The following is an 8569-nucleotide window of genomic DNA, read 5'->3' on the forward strand; positions in this document are numbered from 1 at the left end:
GAAAAACAAAATATTGAAAGTATGGTTGCCAAAGCAAAGCATCTCTACTACTTCCTCTTTCTTTTAAGTACTGCCTCTCTGTTCTTTAGGTGAACAAGTAAGAAGAGACTTATAAGGTAGTTCTGGGAAAGAAGATTCAACATTAAGTGCTTACAAATGGCCAAAGACACAAATACAATACATAACCCAGGAGAAGCCTGTTTATATGCTTAGATGTGGGTTTATGAATTAATGTATTCATATTCCATGGTTATTTCAACAAACACATTTTAGCTCTGCTGCCTTGAAGACAGTAGAAGGGTTTAATTGCTGAACACCCCACTTTTGAAATGTTCACTTTCCCAAAATATGTTCTGGGCCAAAGAGATTATCAATAAAGATAATAAGATAAAGTCAGGACACATAAAAGGCAAAAGGTTTAGACATTTGTTGGTTAGTGAGAAAAGAACATGAAATAGCCTTATAAAGCATAAAGGAAGATAGGGGAGAATGTTTTCCCAATCTTTATTGGCTCCATTCCTTCCCCAGAAGCAGAATTGAGGACAAAAAAGAAAGAGAATCTCTCATTTTTATACACTCTTTGTTGCTTATTCTTTCTCATGGTGAATGGAGGGTGAGTAGATAGAGTTTGGTAAAAGAGGGAGAATATGATAAAGGAAGCAACAGAATGGTTTTGGAAAGGTTTACCATCTTTAAAATTCAGTGGAGAAATTCTTTAATTTCTCTCCCAGGAGAGAATACAAGACTTTCTGCTGTTGCCATCTTAAACTGTACCCAGAGAGTGTTCCCAACCTTTGAGAGATGTTTCTCCATCCTTGGCCCAGGTCTCTGTTACCTACCTAGATAATTGCAAAGGCTGAGGTCAAAACTAACTTTGGCTAAATATCAAAATCCCTAGTGGAGTTTAGCAAACCTATGTATCCCCAATCTCACCCCAAAGTGAGGTTGGCAAGACTGTAGGTCTACAAAACTCCAAAATGATTATGATACCCAGCCAGGATTGAACACCAATGAAATGATGGCATAAAGCAATGCCACTAAATTCTTATGTGCATACTAATTATGTGGGTATCTTGTTAAAATGCAGATTATGATGCAGTAGGCCTAGAGCAGAGTTTGAAATTCTTCCTTTTTAGCAGATTACAAGGTGATGACAATGCTACTAATTCCTGGACCGCAGGTTACATGGCAAGGGTTTAAAGAATCCATTTTAGAGTCAGACTATATGAATGTGAAAGTTGTATTAAAAAAAAAAGTTATACTTCTCCCCCTGTAATACTGGCCCATTGGTCCTGACTAGCAACAATTAAAAACGGATCATCTGACTAGGGGAAACTAGAAGATTTTGTTGGATGCATAGTAATGCCCATGCTTTGAATGTAACATATAGTGTTGTATTAGGAGAGAGATGGCTGACTTTATAAAGACTTCGTTTACTTCAAAATTAAAATCCGTTTCCCAGTACAGCACCATAACTATCTAGATTCATTTTACAGGGTAGGTTCAGGGAGGCTAAGACAGCTTTATTTGGAGAGATGTCTTGCTACTGGAATCTTTATCGTCTGTCCCAAAAGGACTTAATTCTGCCTGATTAATCACGTTTTACTTCAACATCCAGGGTTTCTGCACAAAGGCTGAATCTCCTTATCTATAAAATAAAAATATACTGATGGCATTTGAAGGCTAAATCAAATCATAAATGTAAAGCCCTTTACTTCAGTGTCTAGCAAATAGCAAGAGTTCAATAAATGGCTATGATAACGCCGTTCTTTCCACTTAACACTCCTTGCCAATTTAGGCAGAAGATGACTGGTGAGTGTGCGAAAGGAACTGGATCAAGTTTACAGGAAAACAGTTTCTTTCTCTGGTTCAGGTGGATAAATGGAGCTCACTCTATCCCACCTCTCTTCCCGGTTCTCAGGAAGCTGTCTCCATGGTCTAAGCTTGGAAGAGCTCCCCGGACTTCTCTGATAGAAGAACTCAGAGGAGGAGCAGAGAAATTTCTGTCCAGTGAGCATGGATAATTGCTGAAAGTCTACTTCCTGTGCTTGAGAGATGTTTCTAGAAATAATCCAGAAAACTTATTTTAAAAGGTGGGGGGGGGGCGGAGGCTGGACTCTGAGTTTATAATACAACCTGGAAGTACAGGACTTTTTATTTGCCAGTTCAGACTTGAGCTAAGACTCACACAATCTACAAAGCACTCAGTTCTTCCTGAGTTCAATTGAAGCCATAGATGCCCAAATGCACAGACTATTTTGCTTTGTGTGGTGGTTAAATTGCTCTTGTTCAAATGGAATCCTGTTTTACTACCTTTTTCAGTATTCATCCAAATTCTTTACTTGTGTTCAAAAGGCCAGGATTAATTTGATCTCCATGCTGTCCATATTTCCTCCTAGTTTTTCCAGTTAAGCGCATTGACTAATCTTTGCAGAAGGGGAGATTAATGTAAAAGTAATAATGAAACATTTGACTGATATTAGGTGCTTGTCATTCTTCATTAGGTGCCCCTGAGTCACCTTCTCATAGCCCTGCAAACAGAATAAAATGGGATCTGCCGTAGTCCATGTAGCATATTAATAAGAAGAAATGTAAACAGGAGAAGGCTTTCATTTTGGTAGAACAAACAGAGCAATATGCACCTCTCCATCTCTCAGCTTTTTGTACTTTCTCCAGGGGCTCAGTCTAATTAGCTATTTCATATTAATCACTATTTGTGCAGTGGATTCTTCCTGTGGCAGCTTTCCATTTTTAGTTGCCCGGAAGACCAAAAGACTTTTATGTTTCCTTGGATACTCTACAGGATCCAAAAGTAGAAAATAACAATATCATGTGTGTGTATTACAATTTATTCTTTTCCAGTTCATTACATCTTTCAGCTCCTTTGACCCTCAAGAAGTTGCTTGAGAAATGTTCAAGCCAGGCACACCCCTCAGTAACTAGTAGTGCCGTACTTTGTACCTATTCAAAATAAGGTTGTTTTTTTTTTTTTTTTTTCTCCAGATGGATGGATCTCCATTTGCCAGATGAAGGAAATGAAGCACAGAGATGCTAAGGGATAAAAGAAGACAGAAATATTTAATGACAATAGTTAGATGAGCTCTCATTTCTCTTGATGATATGTTTGGATGCTAATAGATAAACAGACTTCAATGGCTTATAAAAGATTTAATTGAACTACTGTGATCAACTGAACTATAAGTAAGGGTATGTTATAAAAGTCCATACCAATTATAAATTTAAAATATTTATAGTACTTTTATTTTCAGGTAATATTTCCTTCCAATATTTTTGTAAAGCAATCAAATAACCCAAACTAATTTAGTAACACTATAGTATTCTCATTATTCAGAGAACTGTTTGGGGATAATGTACTTTTAGCCTATACTAAAAACAAATGTATCGAAGGGATAATGTGTATTGGTTCTTCATGAACTTATACATGAACTTAATATTTTATAGAAATTAATTTTGTGTTTGAAGTTGAAAATTTAGATTCCATCTCCTTTGATGCACATATGGATATGACATTCTCAGACATTCCTTTCACAGAGTTGCTAATCATTCTTTTAATAATGTTCCCATTTGTGTTGTATTTTCAGAAGAGCCATCCTCTTACATTAGAGTATCAGTTATCCTCTTTTGGCCTATACCCTTTGTTAGACAGCCAGTATATGTCAGTAAATATCACAGGCAATATGGCAATCCAACTGCCCTGACCAGAGTGGAACAGAGTGGGTCCTTGACTAGATCACCTTTCCCACGGTTTTGAAATAATATCTCCAATACTGAGTAAGTTGGTTTGGGGGAGACTGGTGCAGGAGCTGAGGTTCCCCTGAGGCACAGCTGGCTGTGCGTAAAGGATGAGTTGAGATAGGAGCAGAGAGGAGAGAAGACAGGAGAAGAGTAAGAAACAAGAAAGGACAAGCAAAGACAGAGACAATGGGTGAACCAAGCAGTAATTCTGGCAAAAGGCATCCATGAATTTCCCCTGTTTACTTATAATGACCTTCCCTTTTGCTTGACTTCAACTACTTTACATTTCTTTTCACTGTAATATGATAACACTTTACTTAGATCTTTAGGCAGTATTTTTTACATTTTTCTTAGGATAATGCCTCCAACTTCTAAAAGGATCAAAAATATATTAAGTTATTGCATAAATAACAAACCACCATCTTCTAGGGAAGGATGATGATTGTTTAAGGAGAATTTTATGCTTTACAAATGAAAAGTAATAGATTAAAAAGTGGAATTGCATACAAAAAATGATTGAAACCCAGGTCTGTGAATGAAGAATCCAACCTTTCCTCCTATATTGATTTTATGTAGATGAAGCCAAATAAATTGTGTCCTTAGAAAGAAACAGTGTTAATAGAATTGTAGTGTTTGGGGGTTGAAAAGACATCTACTGAATTAAATATGATGCCCGATTTAATTCAGTAATTCCATTTTCACCAAGTAGACTTATTCCACTGAGTAGACTCAGTAGGACCTGACAGCTTGGCGTTTGATTTTGTTTTAAACTACAATACTTTTTAGAATAAAAGGAAAGTCTAAGGTTTTCATTTGAGAAGTAGAATGGATCATGTTCTTTGCAGCAGACCAACCTGGGATTGAGTCTTGATGTCACCTCTTATTGCAGTGTTATCTTGGGGAATTTACTTAGCCTACCTCAGGCTGGATTTCCTCATCTATAAATTGGGCTAATGATAGTTCCTACTTCTTAGAATTGTTATAAAGAATGACAGAAAAAATGCACACTGTGGTCTAAAAAATAATAAGTGACAATTAGTTTAGCTCTTTCTTTTTGGTGTTAGGGGAAAAGTGATTGGAGATCTTTTATATGTGATATACTTTTGATGTGAACATGAGTAGATTTTTAGTGAGCTTAGAATGTGAAGCATCATAATATCACCATACATATGGCATTCTCTGGCTTACAAAGCATTTTCATGATGTACTTACAGCATTTAGATCTCCTCACTTACTCATTCATAACTTCCACAAACATCCATTAGATGCCTGCCATGTGCCTGATTCTGTGCTATTCAGTAGGGACTCAGCTGTACAGGTGATAGACAGCGTCCCTTACAAGGGAGCTTACAAGCCCTCTGAGGCAGATTTGGGCAGTTTTACTTTTAATTTTTTTAAGATGCAAAAAATGAGGACTAGAGCATTTGAGTTACTTGTCCAATATTTACACAGTTGGAAAGAGTCAGGCCAGCACATTGAACCTGCAGTCTGACTCCAGGGGTAGAAAAAAAGTTTTTCTCTTTAGGTCTGTGGAGGGTGCTCTGCTTCTAGAACTAAGGTGCCTTAGACAGAATTAGAACAAGTCATGTTTCTACTGAATATATTTTTACTGATTTAGTTTCATTTGCCTGAGGGCTGAAGCCAAGCTGGTGCTATGATTCATAAGCCTCATTTTCCCATATGTTGGACTTAGGATTTTCTCTTGACAACAGTTGATTAACCACTCTTGTGATTTTAGTTCACTGATGATAACTTGACCTGATTTCAACTGATTTCTATTGGCTCTAGGAGCCCCAGAAAAGGGAGCAGAACTCCATTAGTAGACTCCAATGCAGCCAAGCATTCTCAGCTTCAACCAAATCAGCCATCTCCATGTGCCAAGCTGGGTATCAATGCTTTAGAGGTGAGAGTCCCCTAGTCCTTTAGTTAAATAACACATGGGTCCAGAATGGAGTGCTGAGTTTCCAAATCCCATGCTGCTATAGGTCTGATGATAACAAAGCTCTGGCTTACAGTTTTATCATGCAAGTGCAAGTGAGCTTTCTGGTGTTTATATAATTTCTCTACTTAAGGCCCTCAGCAGTCCCCCATTGCAGATGGATAAGATCCAACTTCTTTAGAGTGGATCCGGACCTTTCATGACCTGGCCTTCACACCATTTTAAAGCCTCATCTTTCGCAAATATTCCCCACATATCCTATGTTTCAACACAACCAAAATTCTCCTGGTCCTGGATTCCCAGACATATCATAGTGTCCCATATTTCTGTACCTTAAGAAGTTTTATCTCTAAATATTGACTTGCTATTGTTATTATTCTAAAAACTAGTGTGTGCTATGGTTTCTTTTGAAGTATCCCTCAACTAAAGAATGAGATCCAAAGCATTCAGTTAGGAAGAATGTCAAAAGATACTAAATGTCATAAGCTCTTCTTCTCCCTCATTCCATTTCATCCCATTGTCGTATAGCTGTTGTTTTATTTGTTTTTTTTATGAAAACTGATATTCTATTTATAAGAAAGACAGGTTGTTGTGAGAGGAAATCAATATGAAGTCAGATTCAGTGGGAAAATGGGAAGTTTACAAGGTTGAACTGATTGGCATAATCTATTTCAGTGAATGCCATCTCATATGATGATGATGGAATTCTGCAAGACTGATGGACCACCAGTATACATAAGTGAATGCCATAGTAGTGGGAGTTGTTAGATAGCTAAGCTAGGAGCTAAATTAGTATTGGGTTTTGAGGACACCCAGACAACTTCCCACCTCTAACCGAATTATATTCTTTGTATAACATATTTGAAGTGAGAAGAAATTTAGATCCTATAGTAAATATTCTTGGTAATTTTTCTAATAACAATAAACTACTTTCTATTAAAATAGTATCATTGCAGGACTCTCTGGTCAAGGACATCTCTAAATTAAATTTGCTGGAATCTATCTTTGGACAGGAAAAATCCCTAGAAAAAAAAAATAGATGAGAGTTGATGATACTACACTGCAATGGGTGATCTTAAGGTAAGTCCTATAAACACAGATCCCGATAGCTACAGATATTCATCAAGCATCCAGTAACTTACATATTTCAGTATTCATTGGCAATAACCTGGTCTACAAAAAGAAAAGATATTTTCTAAATCTGTCAACCATGTGCCCTTAAAATCTCTTTAAAATAATTATATTAACATTTAACATTATTCACATTGAAATATTTAAACTGAAAAGTATTTTGATCAAAAAGAATATTAGGGGGGCTTCCCTGGTGGCGCAGTGGTTGGGAGTCTGCCTGCCAATGCAGGGGACGTGGGTTCGAGCCCTGGTCTGGGAGGATCCCACATGCCGTGGAACAACTAGGCCCATGAGCCACAACTACTGAGCCTGCGCGTCTGGAGCCTGTGCTCCGCACCAAGAGAGGCTGCGATGGTCAGAGGCCCGCGCACCGCGATGTAGAGTGGTCCCCACTTGCCGCAACTGGAGAAAGCCCTCGCACAGAAACGGAGACCCAACACAGCCATAAATAAATAAAATAAATAAATTAATTAAAAATTTAAAAAGAATATTAGGAAGAAAAATCACAGTATAGTAAATTAGGTAATCTCTTTGGATGGCTTAAGAGGGGATGATCTTGGCTACATTGACACTTATTTTTTTCCCATCCTTCTTAAAATGACCATCCGCCCATGTTTAAAGTCTACAAGACAGATATAAGTTTTTTGAAGTTTATTCTGTATTAAATAATCTTATTTCCAGGTTAACTCAATATTCAAGACAAAAGGAAAGACAACTTCATCAACAAATGCTGAGCAAGTATCAGCACAGAGTAATTTTTAGCAAGTTTACAGAAGAAGGTAGAACTTAATAGTCTGTTCTGGAAGCAGATGGCCAAAATTTAAATCCTGCTCTGTGTATTGCCAAGGGTGACCTTAAAAATTTTACCTAACTTCATTAAGCCTCCATTTGTCCATCTGTAAAATAACGGGATCATAATAGTACCTGCCTAATAAGGTTGTTTTGATGATTAAGTAAAGATAATACACAGCATACAAAGGCTTGGAAGAGTGGCACATAATAATTAGTTGTTAAATAACAGCTACTATTATGACGCAGAACAAAACTGGAGTCATTGTTTTATTTTTCAGAGAAACATAAATAAGCTTTGGAAGTGTGAAAGATCACAAATGAGATATATTATTTCTCAGAACCTGTGTTCAAACACATATTACCTGTGTTCAATCACCATTATGTTTCCCCTGCATTGTAACTACAGCCTTCTAACTGGCATTCCATTCTTAATCTCTCCAAACCATTCTACACAGATATCCATCCAGAGTGATTGTTTTATAACTTAAATCTGTTTAGATCTGATACTTTAGACCACTCCAACTTTCTCTCATTCCTGTCATTACCTCACATTCAATGTTTTCTGACAGGAACATATTCTGCTCCACTCCCATCACTCCCCCCAGCCAATACCCAACCCACACAGGTACACAAATACACCTAGAAAACCCTTACCCACTCTTTAGGCCAAACATAGACTTAACAATTTATCCAGAAATTCTTCTCTGATCCTCTCAAGTCTTGTCTATATGTACCTCATCTATGCTCTGTGACACCTTGGGCATCCTTGAATCAAGCTAGATCACTGTATCTAGAAAAAATCCAAAGACAGAGGGCAACAAAATTGAGTATACTGTAAATAATCACTAAAATATTTTTGAAATTGAAAGCTCAGTGGAATATTTTTAAAGGAATATAAACATACCATTACTATGATGCTTAACATCCATGTTTTAAAGTGACCTACCCAGT

The 8569-nt window shown here is 37.1% G+C and overlaps 1 long non-coding RNA gene across 1 annotated transcript; it reads left to right on the forward strand.

Moving 5' to 3' along the window:
* Positions 1 to 3016: 3016 nt before the first annotated feature.
* On the forward strand, positions 3017 to 6761 carry LOC102999242 (uncharacterized). The gene is made up of 3 exons (XR_452162.1): positions 3017 to 3207; positions 5545 to 5659; positions 6641 to 6761. It is a non-coding gene; the product is annotated as an uncharacterized LOC102999242 (long non-coding RNA).
* The last annotated feature ends 1808 nt before the right edge of the window (positions 6762 to 8569 follow it).

The sequence above is a fragment of the Balaenoptera acutorostrata genome, chromosome 2, assembly GCF_949987535.1.
Source record: "Balaenoptera acutorostrata chromosome 2, mBalAcu1.1, whole genome shotgun sequence".
NCBI classification, from domain to species: Eukaryota; Metazoa; Chordata; class Mammalia; order Artiodactyla; family Balaenopteridae; genus Balaenoptera; species Balaenoptera acutorostrata.